Source organism: Miscanthus floridulus, chromosome 9 (genome assembly GCF_019320115.1).
Source record: "Miscanthus floridulus cultivar M001 chromosome 9, ASM1932011v1, whole genome shotgun sequence".
Lineage (NCBI taxonomy): Eukaryota > Viridiplantae > Streptophyta > Magnoliopsida > Poales > Poaceae > Miscanthus > Miscanthus floridulus.
In genome coordinates, this window is record NC_089588.1 from 95,954,794 (window position 1) to 95,976,248 (window position 21,455).

The window sequence follows — 21,455 nt, forward strand, 5'->3', positions numbered from 1 at the left end:
AGTATGCATCTAAAGACATGTTTCAATCTTGAATAAACTCACTAGTTAATAAGATCTAATCTAATGACACTACCATAGTTGTATCGATCCGGTCGAACCTCACTGGTAAGACTTTAGATAAAAAATATCGATTAGTGGTTGTGTTCATGATCGAGATATGTACTCTGTTTGTTTGCTATGCCTGCATCGGCTGTTTTAGCCGATTGCCTATGCTCTCACACATATAGCATGCTTTCATGAATCTATCAACATATAGATGGTTTCATAGATTCTTTGGCTTTAGTTTGTTATAATTATCATAGTTGCATCGATCTGGTCGAACCTCAATGTTGATGGTAATAGATGGATTCAGATTGTTTATGGATTCATTTATGGTAAACAGTCGATTGTTCGTGTGTTATACTCTTTTCATCAAACTTATCGGCTCAACGTTTTATATCGATCATGTTCTATTTAGCCGATGATGTTTTCTGATGTTCCATGAGCATCGCTTATTTTGATTCGTGTCATTATCGTTTAATATTAGCCGATAATCCTTGATTCAAAGGTCTTCATTCCATAAATACGCTGGATATCGACTATTTAGTCGATAGCCCCATTGAATCGGCTATTTGGCCACATATTGGAACTATCTGGTGCAACACCGACATGTTCCACCTTAAACTACTGATTATTCTCTCCTTGTTAATTGTAGGGTTAAATTGATTGGCACGCCTTTTAGTCTCGAAACCAACCATTCTTGTGTTGAAGCTAAGCAGATCTTTGGGTTCACTCTGTCAAGATCATCTAGCTTGCTATGTGTTGATCACATCGTCATATTTTTGTGTCAACAGATACGCCTCGATGACACCGGCCCCGCGAAGAGTACGGTTCTTCAGGAGCACAATGGCGTCTAGGAGGTCGCGTAGCCTTTTCTTTTCCTTCTCGGGGGTCCCCACCCCCACACCGGCGGTGCCTCTTCGATTAGGCGTCCGGTGAAGTCCGGCAAGGGAGTGGCGGCGTCGTTCTTCACATAGGACCAAACCACGCGCCATCCTTTGTTGGACCTCGATAGCGGAAAGGTCATGTACTTGGTGGACCGGTGGACCTAGAGGTGGATACCTGCACATCCCATCGGCACCGACAAGTCCTCGCTTCTCTCCCTTTTCTTGTGTAGGGAGACGGAGAAGAAGTACCTCCACAGCTCGAAGTGGGGTTCGATCCCCAGATACCCTTCGCACAGCGCGATGAAGGCCACGATATGCTGGATCCCGTTGGGATTCAGGTGCTGCAACTCGATCTGGTAGTGGTGCAGCAGTCCTCAGAGGAATGGGTGGGGAGGAATCGCAAATCCACGCTCGTGGAAGGGCGCGAAGGACACAATGTAGCTGTCGGGTGGCAACGGTGCCTCCTCACGACTGGGCACGAGCCACTCCACCACCTCGGTTCTCCCACGGAGAAGACCACGCTTGATGAGGCCATCCACGTGCGCGTGGGTGACATTGGAGCGATACCACGATTCCATGGGAAGCAAGGGTGCAAGAACAAGAACTTTGCTAGCGACAGAAGAGCGAGGACAAGAAATCTGGGCGCTGGCGGTAGAGAAGCGGAGATGACGAGGCTACGGTTAAGCATACGAGAGACTAAGGGAAAGGCCCCTATTTATAGGGGATGGTGGAGCGAGAGGTGAACCATCCACCTCGGTCGATGCGCCTATCGTGCCTCATCACTTTGCCTCTTCAGGAGTTGTGTACATGCCACCCTCGGCCACCCCCTCGAAGGGCACACCGAATGATGGTTCACCCCATTAGTGGGCCAAAAACCATCGCAGGTAAGGAGGGATATGGAGGAAAAACGCTCCCATGGCCCATGAAGGCCTAGGAGTACAAAAGTTAGCCCACCGACGGGCTCATAACTGCTTTGAGGCACCTTTAGAGTGAGGGGTGGTTAAGGATGATCCTGCTAGTGACCAGCACCCAGGCGCATGAGCGCCACGGGCCTCTAGACCCATGTTTGAGTCTTGGCCGGTGCATGGTCCATGGTTTTTCCCTGAATAAAGGCAACGAGCCCTTGGGACTAGTCGAACGGGCCTAAGAACTATATGGACTGGCCGTCAGGAATCTGGAGTCGATCACCAGCTAACCCATGCTAGACCCTCATGAATGGGAAGCCGGGGCCCTACTCGGACTAGCCCATTAACAGCTCACCGAGCACCATGATTCATTAATCAAGGAAAACATGGCACGGCTCAGCCCTCTATTTTTATTGAAAAATGCTTGAGGGAGGACGACCACAAGATGATCTGACCCCTCGACCAGACCTTGCTATGCGTGGGGCTCAGGGGAAGTTGGACTCACAAGAAGACCAAATGTGTGGTCGTATGACAATGGTAGATTGATTGGATCCTAGGGCGGGATCAAAATCAAGAGAGATCTTTTTTGACCCCCCGACTCCCATGGTTGCATGCTCCCGAAGAGTCCAAATGCGACGAAAAGGAATCATGGCCCTACCAAGATATCCCACGGCCCGCAAAGGGAGATCAAGACCCTCAAAATCCTTCCACCTAAAAAAGCCTTCGAAGGAGTATCCTACTCCTCCGTAGGCTCGGGGGCTACTGTTGGGTATCAGTATTAGGGATACCTGACAGAAGGAGGCAGATGGTCGTGAATGCTAACTCACCTAGATGGTCAACAGCGTATTTTGGTCTCGCCTGACCCTGAGGGTACTAGCTCCATCTCACCCAACCTTGAAGGTACGGGCTCTGTGTCGCCTGATCCCGAGGGCATGGGCTCCGTCTAGCCTGACCCCGAGGGTGTGGTCTTCACCTTGCCAGGCCCTAAGAGCGTGGGCTCCATGTCACCTAACCTTGAGGGTGTGGACTCCATCTCACCCGACCCCGAGGGTACGAGCTCCGTGTCGCCCGAGCCTGAGGGCGCGGACTCCGTCACGCCTGACCCCGAGGGTGTGGGCTCCATCTCGCCTGACTCCTTGGGCATAGACCTCGCCTCGCTAGATCCCTCGAAGGGGGATTCCACCTCACCCAGAATGGGTCCATACCACCTCCAACCACTACGGGTCTAAAAGTACAAACCTAGGGTCAAACTTCTAACATCAGAAAAGGAGTGGACGTGTCTTGACATGACCCAAGACCATGATGAGCCATACCTAAGGACTCATGTCGCCAACAGTGTCAGACGTGCCAACGCTATGCTACCTAATCCCCTGCATGACTTTCGTTAGAGATACTTGTTGACCATGCTGCCCGCTGGGGCGGAATGGGGCGCCACGACCGGTTGACGACGCTCGCATGTTACGCCAGTGGCGAATAGGGTCACAATGTGGAGCCATCCCCGTCATCATCCTCAGTATCGGTGGGACCCGTGTGAAGGAGATGAAGGGCACCGCAACTCCGGAGGCCTTCTTGTCCCTCGCTTTTCTACTCTTTCTCTTTCTCTCATGTAACCTACGCCTTCCCCTTTATCTATAAAAGGGGAAGCAGGACGTCCCACGAAGGCAACGGGAAAAATGGATTAAGGGCTCAATGGATCAACAAGTTTGACTAGACTTAACTCCATTCGATCCTTCCATCAGAGACTTGGGACCTTCTCCCCCTCTCGCCCATTTGTAACCCCTACTACAAACAAGTGTCGGTAACACGAGCAGCCTAAAACTGGACATAGGGACATTCCGTCCAAACCAGTATAAACCCTTGTGTCCTCCGAGCACACCATCCGGGCCAAACATGCAAATACAAATTTACTAGTCGGCAGTTGGAAACACCGATAGTTTTCTTACAACAACAGCTACCAGGCTAGTCTCAAGATGTCACCATTTGAGGCCTTGTATGGGAGGAAGTGTAGGACCCCTCTGATGTGGTCAGAAGTTAGGGAGAGATCGTTCTTTGGCCCCACAAAGATCAAGGATGCCAAGAAAGGAGTCTCCCAAGTGCGAGAGAATCTGAGAAGTGCTCAAAGCCGACAGAAGAGTTACGCAGATAAAATGTGAAGAGACCTTGAGTTCAAAGTTGGGGACTATGTTTATCTCAAAGTCTCCCCACTACGAGGCACCACCAGGTTCCATGTGAAAGGGAAGTTGGCGCCAAGGTATGTAGGACCTTGGTAGATTTGTCAGGGAGTTAGAAAGCTAGCCTACGAGTTGGAACTGCCTGAGGAATTAACCGAAGTGCACCTAGTGTTCCATGTATCTCACCTACACAAGTGCTAGAAGCTACTAGATGAGCATGTACCTACAGAGGCACTTGATATACAGGACACTCTAGAGTACAAGGAGCATTCGATATAGATACTTGATAGAGCCGAGAAGGAAACTAGAAGCACGATAATACCTATGTGCAAGGTTCAGTGGAGCAACCACACTGAACGAGAAGCCACTTGGGAGAAAGAGTCAGAACTTTAGATGCTTTAACCCTACCTCTTTGAAAGGTACATCCCACCTTAAATCTTGGGATGAGATTCCTATGAGGGGGGAGGACTGTAACAACCCAGGTTTTCTAATAACCCAAAAATCTAAACTTAAAAAATTTTCTAACAAAACCCATGCATAGTGAGTGTGCATACAAGGAAACCACCCATGTAGTTGCACAAGTAGAACCCAAGTTAGCATGGTTAAGCATTTTGCATTTAATTGAACTTGTGAGTTGCTTCTTCATGATTTTATGTGATGTAATAAAATCAAATCAACCTTTATAAATAACTTGTTGTGTGAGTTGCCAACACTTGGCTTAGACCCTAGGACCCTAGATGACCCCTAGAGGACCCCACTAGGATGTATATATGCTGGCGACACATGTATACATGCATAGGAGCCCTAGTTGTAGTGTGGAAATAGAAATAGAAATAGAAAAGGAATTGGAAAAAGGGACGGAAATAGAAAGAGCAAAGCAACCCAGTCGTAGCAGACAACCCACGTCACCCTCATGGCCCAGCACCTGAGCCCGCTCTCGCACGCATGCCGCTAGCTAGCCAAGCTCCTCCCACGACCATGGTCACGCTCATGAGGCCGAGCTAGCCCAGCAACGGCCAATGTCACGACGCGCCCAGCCATCGCCCTCTCTCTACCGCTGATTGATGGACCCCGCCTATCATCCCCTTCCTCCCCTCCCTTCTTTGCTTTGTAACAGACTCAAAACTAGCATGAAGCCAAGAACAGCAAAGTCCATCATGGCCATTCTCGTCCATTACTACCTCGTGTACACCCTAGATGGCCACCACATCGATAATCCACACCACCACCTGCCCCAGCTAGCCCTCCGCCTACCCACTGCCATGAGCACCATGGCTCGTGCCCTACTGCACCCCTCTACCACCACCGTACCCGCCTTGATCGACGCCGATCAAAAATAGGAGCTCTAAGGCAGCCATGCTCACCCTCGCCCCCTAAAACCCTAAGCTAGAGCCCTTGATCGCCCTCCACGTACCCCTTTCCCCTCCATCAGCCATCCATCGGTCACCATGGCCGTGAACTCCCTATAAAAGGGCACACCTGATGCCCTAGCACCTTCCCTTCACCTTGCTGCCACTCTATGGCCTTGCCTATTTCATACCAGGCTAAGAGGAGAAGGGAGAAGGAAGAAGAAGGAAGGAGAAGGAGGAAGGAGGACCCCGGTGCCTCCCATAGCCACCAGAGCCAAAGACGACGATGCTCATCTTCGTCACCATCGTAGTTCTACCGGCACTACTTCACCTCGTCATGGCCTCAACTCGCCCCTGCACTGCTAGCCTACCACCCCAAGCCCCACGGTGAGCCGCTGCTTCCTTTGCTCATTGTGTACCTCACCATCGTGGACATGCCATGTCGCGCCGCCATGTTCTTCCCCAAGGGAGGGCCAAAGGCTAGCCTTTTTTGCCGTTGGTATGATCTGCACACACACGCACATGAGCCAAGGCCTGGCCTTGCTAAGCCACTAGTGCTCAAAAACGCTGGCACCAACACAGTGCACCCGCCGCACTCGCCACGGCCAGCATCCACCACGTCACCATCCTATTTTGGCCACCTCATACTGGTAGAGTCAAGAAAGGTGCCTCAGCAAGCTTCGCCTCACCAAGGGATGTGTCATGCGCTAGATGGGAGGAGAAGAGGGGCACCGAGGGCTGCTAGTCATGTCTGCCTCATCGAACCACCATGCACCCATGATGTCGCCATGCCAGAGATGTTCTAGCCATGACAGGCTGGTAGCGGCTCCCAAACCACCGCTGGTGGATTCGCCTTGACATGTAGCTACCAAAGCACCCAACTTTTTGGCCATAGGAGGCCTAGATGCCGTAGCCGTGCTCGCCCCATGGGCTTGGTCGCATGTCAGAGTGCTACCGTGTCATGGATGATCTCGACCACCTCACATCGCGAGGAGGAGCTGGTGAAGTTTGTCGTGACCTCGTGAACCTTACCGCGTAGCTAGATGAATAGAAAGCCCATGCCTTGCCTTGTTTCGTGATAGCCACAAGCTCACCAGAGCTCCACCGCGTACCTCGCCGTGGTGTGAACTCCACCACACCTCTAGGTCACTACCGGTGAGTCATCTAGCCTCCCCGTGGCCCCAATTGAAGGAAAAGAGCCACTTTTGGTTCCGATTGTAGTCGAAGCCTCCTCACCATAGCCTGCTGCCACCGCTGAGCTACTACCGCCACGACCAACCTCATCGAAGCCCTTAGAGCTTCTCCTAGCCCCTTAGCTTCATCCACCAGAGCACCGAGAAGCCATGGGAGACCCGATGGGGCTATGCCGATGTCCTGAGTACCCTCGTTGTCGACCCGCGCCGCCTACACCGACCACCTAGATCTCTAAGCCATCGTTTTAGCCCACCAGTGAACTCCCCATGGCCCCACAATGTCATAGAGCCCCCTAGCAGCCTCGCCGAGCCACCATGGTGCGAGAACGTGAGAGCTCACCACTGGTGAGGAGCACCGCCGTGAGATAGGGGAAGGAGGGAGCCACAACGCCTAAGCTGCTCGGTGCACCTGATGCACCGTGAGCTAGAGAGAGGAAAGGGTGAAGTGGACGCGGTCAACCATGGACCGTGTTTGCGGTCTATAGACCCGCACGGCGCTGTCCACCATGGCCTAGCCCCATGGACCTAAGCCTAGTAGCGGCCCACTTATGCCATGTGGCCGCCTGCCTACGCGACATGTGTTTGAGCCTAGCTCGACCCAGACTAGCCCAACCCGACCCAATATCTGGCCCGCCGAGCCTAGCCTGAGCCCGATCAATGTTGCCCGTTCACCGTTGACCGTGGACCCGGTCCAACTTGTCAGCGATTGGAACCGCCTCACTTAATCACGTGTTGCCACGTGTCAAGCCCTAGAATTTTCCTTTTCTTTTTCTTTTTTAGAAAATGATTTAAACTTAGAAAATTCATATGACCTCAGAGAAATATGAAACCAGTGCCCAATTTTTTCTAAAAATGTGCTCTATGTCATAGGCTTGTGTTTGAGTGCATTTGGATCTTTTGAATTTTTGTTGCTTCTTTGTGATCATCTATAGGAGCCGCTGATCGCTGCTATATGTCTTGTTTGATAGACCCGGAGGAGCCACAGACTAAGGAGCATGACCCCAACTACATTGAGGAGCTTGGAGATGACTTGCCAGGTGCCACATCCCACCAACCTCGTAGAATTCTATTAGACATTCTACAATGTAGATGCTAGTGCTTTACTTTTATGCAAATGATCTGTGATAGGTTGCATGGTAGAATTGCTTGCGAGCCATTACCTTGTCGCAACCTATACCCCTACACACCCGCTATTAGTTTAGATGCTCGCTTACTTACTCGCTACTGCTTCTACTATGCATTATATCTATGATGTGATGCTTGGTGGATGATTATATGTGAGTGGTTAAGGCACTGGGTGCCGGTAATGTGGTAACAACCAGGGAGATCTTGGCATGCATTTTGGGTGTGTGGTGAGGGTTGAGTCGATCGAGCAGGATCTTATGACAAGTCGTTGGACGCGTCTTGTTAGGGGGTGCTATGACAGAACCGCCTAATTTATACAAGATCAAGTACGGCTATCCTCGTTTAACACGTTGGCGCGCACACACACTTTCACTTATATAAATCCGGTAGTCCACCGAGTGCCATGAAGGACCTTGGTAAATCCACATCACAACCAAGATTGTGCGATTAAGCAAATACACATCATATATATAGAGTTGCAGCGGAAATATTGTTTACAATGAGTTCACAAATAATAATACAAGTTTGGGTTTCAAAACCAATTAGTGAAAACAACATAGATTTCATATGATTACAATAATATAAGTCCCAAATACATTGCTAGCATACGTGACATCCTCTAACAAAAGCATATAGATAAGAACAGTATATAGAGTCACCGAGCCCACCGACGGTTAGGCACCATCTTCAGCAGGCCGAGAACTTCACCTGCAACATGGTGGGATAAACCCTAAGTACTCAAATATACTCAGCTAGACTTACCCATCATAAACAAAAATAAAGTGACACCAAGGATCATGCAAGGCTTTATCGGTGGAGTTAGCTTGACAACATTTTGCATAAAAGCTTAAGTAACATAACTTGGAGATTTAATATCTTTAGCATCAAATTGAATACCTATTTCATTAAGCATTTCTAGATTAGCACTTGTACTAGAGCAATCATGTCATTAAGCTAACAAGCATTAGTAACCATATCCGATGTATTAATTTGAGCATCATCATAACCATCAAGTTCCATCAATTAATGATACATTGCTGCTGCTCAGTCAAGTTCTCACTATCCAGGAGAGACGGCGATTCGAATCAATTCCAACCAGCTCAGGAGTTATTCCTAACACAAACCCATACTTCCCCCGTCAGGTCACGTCGGGTCACCTTTGGTACAACTCAGGTACAGTCATGGGTCCGATCAGTGCCGCACCCTTAGGGATACTATTAGTCTGCTAGGAAGTTCAGGCCTGACCTGCCCTTGGACTCACGCCACTATCTCCCCACACACCCTTACTTCCTCTAGTGTGCGCACTTCCACTTACCGGGTCCTAGCCAGAGTTGAGCTACTCAGCTTCGCGGTCGAAATGGCTTATCCGGCCAACTAAGTGCTAGGTATGCGTTCAACATGACATGAGGACGTACAGTGAATCGGTCCTTAACCGACACAGATGGGGATAAATAGGCACCAAGACCTCCATGCCTTGTTGCTTCTCTATAACAATCCCGCTTGGTTTCCTTTTATTCATCAACACATATTTATTTCCACGATAGCAACTATAGCCAACCGTGACCAGATATCTACCTATATCTTGCAGGTGACAGGAAATCACCCAACTTCTACCAGACTAAGCATGGCTAAGCATATATTCGACCCTGGACCTACATAGGATTCAAGATATAGTTGTCTGGACAAGGAAAGTATATGCAACAAGTGGTTCCAATCAATCCCTAGTACTTAATGCATCAACGTAAAAGGACTCAAGTTGATATTTAGAAAACATAGAAGGATTAGAATGCTCCGGGGCTTACCTAGGATCCAACACTAGGTTAGTGTTTGTTAGATGACACTCGCTTGGCGAGCATCTCCTATTCAGGCATGTACTCTCGAAGTCCTTTCATCTTCTGGATCCGTCCACCAAACATCATCTTCGGGACTTATCCACCAACACCGTCTTCTGGTTCGACTCCAATATCATGTCCTTCACGTCCACGTGTTGTGCATCTAGTGTACCTAGATGAGATGCAACAATGTAAGTGCATGAAGGCAAAGAATGGCAATATGAGATGCCTCACATAAAAGTATTTAAGATGAGCACAAGGTTACACCGAATATATATAAGCACTCTAAGTTACTTAGTTAAACATCCCACAACCTATCATGCTAGGATAGCAAGGAAGGTAGCCCCAAGCAAGACACAAGTTTCACAAGGTCATAGATATATTAACTTAACACCATCAAAGGCATGAGCCACACTTAGCAACACACAAAGCAAAGCAAGGTGAAGCAAACAATTTTAGGTACAAACACAGATTCTGAACAACAGCACCACAGTCACTTGTTTTAATCATACCCAAAGTTCTAGGAATGCAAAAAGTGTTATTCAAGACTTTCTAGAAGCTAATGAAATTATCTAAAACTTTGTTATTAACACCAAAAGCTGATTCAACAAATAACAAGGTCAAAATACATCATGAAGCAGAGCTTATATAACTAAGGACAGAAAACTGATATTAACTTCAGAAATGCATATCTCAAGTTATATTCATCCAACAAGCATGATCCTTACCTTTATATAAATCTTATCATGTTATCTATAACTTTGTTATTATCATTTTAAGATAATTCTATAGCTAACAAGGTTTAACAACATCAAGAAAGCATCTCTGTCAAGATTTGGACAGAATCTACCATTCCACTTTGAACAGCAATAACTAGAGTTCTAGTACACTAAAAGCAGTGGTCTTAGACATTTTAGAAATCTTAGGAAAAGCACTACAACTCTCCTATTATCACCAATACATGATTCCATGTTTAAATAAGTCAAACAATACAATCATTCAGATCTGTTTAGAGGACATATATAAGATGACAGCAAACTTGTAAAATCTATAACTCCTAAACTAGCAGGCCTAAAATCATGAAATTTTTTGACAAGCAAGATAAGGAAATTATGTGCAACTTCTGTATTCAACATGTCTATATAAAACATCATTTGCATCACAAAAATTTTACCACCACAAAAACTGTACATGCAGCCATAACAACAGAGATACAACTATATGCATTTACCATTTATGTTGTTAACAACTAATATTTTGTTGCTATATATGCAGCTCCATGCAACTCCTAACTATAACCAAGCAATCACATTACCTAGCACCAATTATTAGAAGTATTATATGGCATAAACACAAGCATCTACTAACAAACTTTCATTAGCTTTTCTATATATAAAAACCTATATATTAATTATAGGTGATGTTGCAAACATCTCATTTGGATCTCAAATATTTATCAGACATAGATGATGACAAAACATTGTTAATGTACAAATCTTACATGCTCAGGTTTTATAGATTAATTATTATAAAAAAGACAAATTGCAAATGAAAGAAAACATGTGAGAGCAAGATAAATCTAAATATCAACATTTTCCATAAACACAGAGCCATGTTAGGGTTCCTCAGGCCACAATATCACCATGTAAAGGCAAAGGAACCACATTTCACATTTATATATATATATATATATATATATATATATATATATATATATATATATATATATATATATATAAATTATTTATAAACCATTTATCAAGCAACAAATAGGTTAAATCAATAGCTCACATACTGCATCCAATGAACATGAAATTTTTACAATAGCACACACATAGTATCATTAGCCTACCATAAAAATTCCATAGCAATTGGAGAACGACAACTTTTGATATGAATTTATTCCTAGAAAACCCTAATTATCGTAGATAAATATGTGTAGTAAAAAATTTCTACTAAAACATATGATATTATTACTTTACTGCATAGATCTACTCTCGAGGATTCAAAAAAGTCTTCATTTGCTATTTTCAAATTTTTCTATGATTTATTATGATTTTCCAAAGTTTCAGCCATAAAAAAACAAATTTGCACCGAGGACCTCGAACTTTCACAAAAATATATTCCAGCAAAATAGTCCTTCTAGTCACTATTCACATGAGTCATAGACTTTGCAGATAGGCCCTTCCCTTTCTTTGAATTCTTGCGTGAGGTCCCTCCTCCTCTTCTCCTCGTCTGGTAGAGCAGAGGAGGCCAGCGGGCCGGTCGATCTTGGCGAGAGGTGGCCAGCAGCGCTAGGGAAGGGTCGGTCGAGCTCGGCCATGGCCACGCCTAGCCCACGGCTCGGCTAGCTACAGCCCGTGGCCTTCCTGGCCACGATAGTCGAGGGTCGTGGCCAGAGCCACTCCGTTGGCAGCGGGTGATGGCGATGCTGGCTCGAACAGGAGTGTGCGAGGGAGAGGAGACGGTCGCAGAGCTGCTGGTGGTGGCTACGGTTCATGTGGAGGGACGAGGCGGTGAGAAGTGGGGGTGGCCGCGGTGCTCTACACGGTGGCTATGGTGGCGTCCATGATCGCGAGCAACAGCACGAGCGAGGGAGAGCAAGGAAGGGGAAGGGGAGGGCGAGGCGAGTGAGGAGGGAGCGTCTGCCACTACATCGATGTGAGGGGGAGACAGGGGCATGTGGCAGCAGCGCTTGGCAATGGTGGGGGCACGGCCGGCACATGGAGGACGCGTCGGCAATTCGTCGAGCACGTGACAGGCGATGGTGTGGTTGGCGTGGAAAGCATTTTTGGGCTAGTTATGGGTCGAATTGGAACTTGGGCCCAAAAGTAAAGTTTAAGCCCACGAACTGCTCTACAACTTTCATTAAGGGCACTGAGTCATTAGTGAAATGGATTATTGGGTAATCAAGTTCCAATACAGCTGTGTTAGAGGGTTAACAAGCTTCAGCTTGGGCTTCAATTCCTTGGTCAAGATTTGGTCAAACTTAATCCAACTTCTTCCTGGGCATTCTCCATAGAATTTTCTCCAACTTTTATATTTGGCTCAACTTGAGTTGCTTAACAAAAATTCGAGAACGCGAAATGCCAACCATCGTCAACATTGTAATCTCAGACAGCCAAACTTTTGAGATCCCAAACCAGCACTGGATTCAATCTTGGGGTCCATAATTGGTAGGTTAGAGGCTGAATAAGGTCTTAGTACTTAAATAGAAGTTGTTCTACTTAATGTAATCTACAACTTTACTTAAAGGATCTAGGATTGGTTAAGCTTGGTTTGTAAGATACAAACCTGCAAAGATGAGTACCCAAAACTAAGTTTAGACTTAGAACATTCAGGCATTGGCAAAGTAATTCAGTGCCATTAGCTATTTTTGAAACTACCTTTGAATGTCAAAATGTGCTCTAAAAGTGATGAGACTTGTTTTGTTGTTTCCTCCACACAGTGTACTCCAACTAATATTAAGGAATTAAATTGATCTACCATATGAATTTGGAAGATAAAAATGTCACAACATGTCAACTCGTTGTTGCCAGTCAGGCACTTAGAAAGATTTCTGAGAGGCCAAAATAGCTCTGTATTCAAAATTGAGACCATTATATGAGACACTTAGAAGTTGAATCAAGTCTTGGTCCAAAAATAAAGTTTGTAGGACTCCACTTAAGCTTCAACTTTTATTTAAGGTCAAACTTCATAACTTGTTTCCACACTTTTATTTGACCTTGGTCAAAGTAGCATCACGATAAACCCTAAATTAGAGTTTTAGACCGATTGAGGCATTGTCTTGGCATTTGCTCAACATGAACCCTTCATGACTTTTGTTATAGAGTTCAATTAGAGTCATTTGGGCAAGGTAGCAAGGTTTGGTCAACATCCCATGTTCCCATTCACCGGATGAAGCAATTCAAGAAAGATTATAACTTATCATTTCATGTGACTTCTTGGCAACCAACTTCATGAAACTTTTCCAATAGTCAGTGTAGATGGAAATAGATGTGAGGCACATGAAAAGGGGCACCTTCCACATTACTCAAGCCTACATTTGAAAAGGGTCAACATGTAAGCAATGGTGTGTTGTCCAAATTTAAAGTGGGCTCATTTTCATAGATTTGACCTCAACACCTTCATCACCACTTCAGAGATAAGGAACCAAAGCTCCTGATTACCTCTTGATCTATCATGTTTGAGCTCAAACCCACTACCTAGCAAATGGCTAACACCTAGGGTGTTACAGGTGCGACCTAGGCATCTCCTATGAGTGGTACCTGTGGTGGGTGAATGTGAGATGAGGAGATCCCAGGGTGGAGTGTCTTTGTAGGATGAAGCCCCAGGATGGAGGTGCCATCAAGGCATGGGTGTTGGTTATCCTCTATTGAGAAGATATCTTGTTCAGTCGCCCTAAGGACTGGTATGTTGAGAGAACCAGATCATAGGACCCTACGTACACATCACTCCCTCCTGAATGGGCGGGGGACGGTTACCCGACCAACTAGGACGGTGCTACTACTACTAGGTTGGAAGTGGATTGTGTAGGGAGGTACGGGCATATGGCCCACACTCTCCTAAGATAGGGTACTATGTTTCATAGTCTCAGTGTGACGGTAGACTCTACGGTGGCCTAGGGCTGAGTGGTAGGGTGGCACCACAATGGTTGGGAGGCAGTCGATATTAGCCTAAGCGGGGCACCACCAATGATGGTGATCTTGTGGTTCTAGGTGTACACACTCTGTAGTGTTGATCGATCTATATGTATAGCCACGTCCTCAAATATGGACATTCCTATGACCTATGCTTCCCTTGATTAGTGAGTGGAGTCCTTTCTTCTCTCCCCCTGGGTTCTTGTGTTGGTTTTCGGCTTTGGCCGATGAGGCAATGTACGAGCGGGAGTCGTCCTTGTCTCCTAGAGAGTGTGAGAGTGGTGAGATGTGGTGATGGGATGGGAGAATGTGTGGATGAGGCGGGTTAAAACTTGATGAATTATTATTAAAACTTGACATACTCACATAGGAAACTATAGCCACAAATAGGTCTTTTGCTTTACTCTTGCATTTCACTACCACAAGGCAAACACAAAGTATAGGGTGGGAGCCAATGGCCAGTACAAATCATACTAATAATTTTTTGACAGGTTCTGAGCTGAGTACGACTACCAAGGAGATGGTTTGGAAAATTAGAGGTCTTGTTCCTGCGCTCAAGTTTGGTTGATTAGATGGAGTCGATGTCCGCTGCCTTTCTACTTGATGTTGTTCTGGATGTTGTATACTCTGAGTGATTTCACCAAGTGGCGATGTAATAATGAGTAAACCTTGTTATTTGTACTCTCATTAAGATAGGTATTCGATGTATGACTATGATATCGACTGTTATTTGATAATGTGATGGGATGATCACCTAGGACTATCCGTTATACTTCGAATCTGTGGATTTCCCTTCGAGGAAATCAGGATTGTTTTAGGAAACCACCTCACCAATTAGAAACAATTCAAAGGTTTCCCAAGGACAAGCTTCTATCCTAAAACAAGCACTTTTGGAAGATAACATGAGCCTTCACCTTTCGCTATAATGGCATTGTGAAATGATCATAGAAATATAATTGTGAAAATATTCTTTCGGGTATTTTTGTTACTAACCATTCCAGGATTGAAACAAAAAGGATGAAGGATGACGACACAAGGTATGTCCAACCAATTATCATGCAACATTGAATCTCATTCACACATGAGAGTTCTATCATTTTAAATTCAAGTGCGGGGGATGAAGTGAAAAATCTTATGCCATGTTGCTAATTTTTTGTTGTCTCTACCTTTAAGCCATGCTCAATTTTTTAAATAACAATAATGCTCTTTCATCTCCAATTGAATAAATCTCTATATTGCTTTCATGCTACCTTTGTTTGCAATAGTATGTTTAAGGTTTGGAGTTTGTTCATACATCTCATAAATTAAGCATGGTGCTCAGTTTAGGAGTGTTGATCTTACTTTCAAAGGCTTTTTAAATTAAGTGTTGCTTAGGTTAAAATGCTTTCCTAGATTAAATTAGACATGGTGTCTAGTTTAATTTTTGAACCAAGAATATGCTATAGTAGATATTGGTCATTTTGTTAGACTAACCCCATGCAGGAAACTCTTAATTCAATATTGATAAGTCACGAGATGAATTCAAATCGAAGATGAAGTTAGGCACATAACGAACTCTAATAACATTGTGCAAAGAAGACAGCTCATTCATCATGATGGAAGAACTGTAAGTATCAAAGTTCATTCAATTTGTCTTCTACTACAAGTTACCTTTGCCTTGAGCCATGCTTGTATAAAACATGATAAACAAAATCTATGCTAAAGCAATCCTAAAACTATCTTTTCATTAGCATAGATGTAATTCATAAAATTTATGGACAACAATCCATAGTTCAAATTTGTTGTATTCCCTCGGGTATGTCTCCACTAACATTTTGTAGAGATGAATGAATACAAGCCATGCTTTGTCCATGGTTTGGCATGAATCTACAAACCCAGCCACTACTACAGCTACAGAACAAAGAGGATGAGTGCCATAAAACACGATCAGTAATCAAAGCACTCACTCATAGAAAGTGGACGAGCAAATCAACAGATCTAAGGCATACAACAATGAATGAATGGAGCGAAAGGTCCAACAAGATGTCAAGATCAAAGAGCAAAAAGATGGCATAACAAAAGGTTGATAAAGAAAGGGTGCAATTTAGGAAACAAAAAGTTCATGAACACTCAAGCTATAAGGCTAGCCGAACAAGGAAAACTTCAAAAAAAGGAAAAGACCATCTCACTTACTCTTCATCACATGGTGTCATCACCCTCTAATGACAAAGGTAACATCCTAAGGTAAAATAGTTATTGCTTAAAAGGTTTTTCCTTGATTCTGGTATGCACATAAATAAGAAACAAAACATGTTTGGGTTACAACTCCATCACTTAATCCAACCTGACTAACTCAACATGTTCTTTAAGCTTGTTCCTAGCACCACTTTCTTGATCTCATAGTTTTAACCAAATAAATTGAAAAGTACACATCCTATCTCTGGAAGATGATAGTCATAATCATGTAAAGTTCGATACATTATGTGAAGATAGACAATCCTTCCATGGGTTAAGAAATTCAACCCTTTTAGCCAAATGAACTAAATGCTACATTCATGCTCAATCTTCTGATCTTATCACCCATGATATAAATGAACAAAGCACATAACATCAACTTCATCTTGTTCAATGTGCCTAAGGTTAGAGAAGAATAAATAAAGTTTTGGTTCTGTTGGTGTTTTCTCACCAACAGATCACATGCACTTGATCTCTATCTTGTTTTATGACCAGGACACACTTCAAGCAAAGTGTGGGGGAAGACATTCGATTCCCCAAATTTCTATAAGTGAAGGTCCTAAATCTGTCAAACCAAAATCAAAACTCACAACCAAGACAGGTTTAGCGGAAGAAGGTGACATCATCATTAGAGGCGTCATCACAAGAATCCTCCTCTTCAGAGCAAACCGAGGTATTTGGTCAATAAACTTCACAAGGAGAACTCTGGTTTGAAGGACTTAAAATACCAAACCCTCACCAAAAGAGCTAGCTTGGGGGAGAAGCACTCCTGTGTATCCAGGTAAGTATTCTTTCCCCTTTTTGTCTTAATTTTAGTTTCTTTTCAATAGTGAAAAAATTGATAAATGAAACAAAATAAAAAGTTACCTTTATAATAAATATATATATAGTTATAGTAATAATGTGTGATCTAGTAAAATTGAAAACAAAATAAAAAGGTGTGTCTAGTTTGCTTTAATTTATTTTTAAGAGCTGAATAAAATAAAGAAGACTCGGAATAATCTCTTAAATGGAAATGATGAATAGTTGCTTTGTTGTAATTCATTTCATGTACCTAGTTTTCATCCTTGAATTCTCCCAAGTTTTGGATACAACTGATTTGATATAAAGATTTACTCTGAACTAGAATCTTGTGGGTAGCATATGCTTGAACTAAGTCTAGGTAATTGATGGATATGATATGAGAAGGTCTAAGCTACTGTTTATCTTGTTCCAAGTGACACTAAACTTCTAAAAATTTATCTTTAGAAAACACAAAAATGCTACATGATGAGTTCCTGTATGACAAAGCTTGAATTTCTACCAGAGCCATGCACGTTATTTAGGCTTGGAAACTTCCACTTATATGCTACTTGCTTTTACATTGAGTTTTGTCAAGCTTTGTTGACCCTTATGAGAGGTTTGCCATGCTCTTAAAATCAAGATCACATACACACCACCCAAATATGCACTACTCCTACACTGGGAGTAGGCGCAAGAACATGCTTTCCATTTAGATCCACCCAAAAATGTTGTACTCTTACACTGGGAGTGAACACCACAAAACATGCTTGATAGGTTTTTCATCCACCAAATAAATGCTCCAAGTTCTTGTTGCTATCTCTCAAAGTTTTGTTGTAGAAAAGAGACATGGGGCTATGCAAAAGTTATTCTTAAAAAAAGAAGAGAAGAGAAAAAAGAGTTGAGAAAAATGGACAAGTGTCCGTGATATTTAAAACAATGGGTACTTAGATGCTGGCCTAAAAGAGATGAATAAGATAGCCCCTACTCTCTAGCAAATGTTTCCATGCTTAAAAAAAGAGATAAGTTTTTAAGGAGCATAGTAGAATTAGGTTAGCCACCATATATCCACATACATGCACATCTTGATTTGATTGTATGACTCAACTCTCTTTGCATCCATTGTTTGACTTTACAACATCTGCATTACAAGTATGCTCTAGCTTTCTCCCAACCTTTAACTCCATATAAAGCCTTAGTTGTAGGAAGAGAAAAAAGCATAGCATCTTTATTGCCTTGGTGAGGATCCTTAAATACCACATATATTGAGAGACTTGGGAGTGTCGTACAATGGAATCTCTGTGTTTTATTTTAAAAACTTAAAAAAACTCCGAAACAATGGTGGAACAAAGAACTTGAGACCCAGTGAAGGTTAAGAAGCCCCATGCTTGAAGGTAATATGGGTAAGTTTCAAAGTCAGATCAGTTTATTCTAATCCAGAGGATAATTTTTTATTTAACGCATGTGTACTTTTGAGGTGTGAAAACATTGTAGCAACTCTGGATCCATTGCTGAGTTTAGCTTTGCTCAGGGACTGACAATGGTTAAGCTTGGGGGAAATTGTAGATGGTCACTAACACCAATTATAAACCATGAACATAACCTACATTTATGTTTAATTCTATCACCAAACATTGGTATAGGGGTTTAAACTAATGAATTCCATGAGCTTTGGTGATTTCATGACTGCAGGAGGATTTATATAGAAAATAGCTCTTAGGACCCCTGTCATACACTCCAAACAAGCAAACCGACGACAACAAGTGATTCAACCCGTGAAAACTGCAAAAGACAACTCTAGAAGGTTCTAGAAGACACCACGCCAAAGCTTGGGCCAAACGGCCATGAAAGTGGGCCGGTTGGCCCAAGCCCTAGGCTAGCCAGCCTGCTGTGGAGTCTATTTGCCCTCCGCTGCCTCGTATGCATTTCCAAGATCTACACCATTAATTTAAGGTGATTTTAGGTTGGTTTATCCAACGATGATCGAGGGAGTTGACGCGGATCGATGACGTGACAATTCCTTACCCCCTACTCCACCTCGATTCCTTGCCCGCTACTCTACCTTGGCCTCTATATAGCAACCCCTACCTCCCTCCCTAGAGCCATCTTGAAACCCTAATTCATATTCTCCTCATCAGGATCAGAGCAAGCTATCAAGAGAAGATTAGTCCTCCATAGGATCTAGTCTTATAAATAATAGTGAGATAGAGAGAGAGGAAAGAGTTTGGAGGAGGTGCTGGCCTATCAGTGCTCTCTCTATGGCTTGTACCTTGGTGGATTCAAGTTTTATCTGAGCTTGCGTCCGAGACTTCTCTGGTAATCAACTTCTAATTCAAGTAAGCATCTTGTTTATATTGTTCTTCAGGTTCACGACTCTCTTTTGAGTGCTTTACTCGCTTCCTAGATAGCGTAGAGTATTAATCGTAAGTATAAGCGTGGTGCTTAGACTTAGGTTAATCATGGATGCACCCTGCATTCCAGAAGGTGGTAGATCACATGAGTCACATAAGTTCTATATAGCTTGTACTATATAGCTTTGTTGATCCTTTGTAGTCCACCTCCCGTCTGTAGGCGCACGTAGGACGTGGTTGCGAAGGAAAGCATCCTCTACTAGTGTCTTTCCCTAGTAATGTTCCTAGTTGAATAGTAGAAGACATAAGTTTACCCAAGTCAGAACTAGAGAACTTTAGTTATCCTCTCTATGCTCCTATTTATCCTAACCTTGTTGCTACCCTTAGTTAAGTTAGACAGTAGTTAGTCTCACATGTTTTCCTGTGGATACGATACTTGGAATACCTCCAGATGAAAGCTATAGCGGTATCCATGCGCTTGAGATTTATCTGTATGAGTTAAATTGACCAACACTATCCTTTCCCACCTACGATGGCAAGGAGGACCCGCTGGGCTGGCTTAACCGCTGTGACCAATTCTTTCATGGCCAGCACACACTAGACGGTGACAAGGTCTAGCTGGCCTCCTACCACCTCACCAGCACCGCCCAACAATGGTACTACATGCTTGAACGGGATGCCGGTGAACCCACCTAGGAGGAATTCAAGCGTTTGTGTCACCAGCGCTTTGGGCCGCCTCTTTGTACCTATCACCTAGCCGACCTTGCATGGCTGTCATTCACGACGTCCGTCGAGGCCTACCAGGAGATGTTCTAGGTGCGCATGGTGCACGTGGGTTGGCTCTTCCCCTACTACCAGGCTCAACTCTTCATGGGGCATGTTGAACCACATCCGGGTCGACGTGAAGATGCATGACCCGCAAGATCTCTAGCATGCAATGAGTTTGGCATGCTCCTATGAGTGCCGCAATGCAGCACCCCTGCTGGCCCTATTGGCTCGTTAGGCCCGGCCTTCCCGCCATGCCAACAGTCGCCAGGCCACACTTTCGCAGGCCACCAGGAACAGGCATCACCACAGTCGCCTTCATCGGTGGCTCCCCCATGACCCTTCAAGCGGCTCACACCGGACGAGATGGTGGAGCGCCGCAAGCAGGGCTTATGCTACAATTATGATGAGCCATACGTCCATGGCCAAAAGTGCTCCTGCCTCTTCTACCTCAAGGCCTCAGACTACATTGTGGAGGAGCCCAAGGACCCAGCTGATGATGCCACCGACACGGCGCTCGCCGCACCGTTTGACACCAACACTCCCATGATATCCCTTGTGGCCATTGCGGGCATCTGTACTGAGGACATGATGCAGCTCCACATCACCATGGGCAACGAGTAGTTTGTGCCTTGCTGGACTCTGGTTCCACCAAAAACTTTATCTGCGGTGACATCGCCCGCCGCGTGGGTCTCTAGTTCCAAGACTGCCTAGACGCTGGTGTCATCATCGCCAATGGTGACCACATCGCGTGTCATGGCCTCACCCATGATGTCAGCATCCAGATTGCCGATGAGATATTCCACATTGACTGCTACTCCATCCCCATCGACACATATGACATGCGGTTGGGTGTCACCTTCCTCCACACCCTAGGGCCGATCCTCTGGGATTTTGACGATCTATGTATGGCCTTTTGGCATGCCGGCTGACGCATTTTCTAGCATGGGATCGGCTCGACCTGCCATGACTGCAATCTACATGCCGCCTCAATGCCATTTGCCATATTGAACCGGCCATGCTTGACCGCCTCCTCTAGTCATTCGACGACATCTTCATAGTGCCGCAGGGGCTCCCATTCGCCCAAGCCTATGATCACCAAATCCATCTCCTCCCCAGCATGCCACTGGTGATAGTCTGGCCATATCGCTACCCCCAACTCTAGAAGGACAAGCTGGAGGCTCAGTGCGCTGCCATGCTCGAA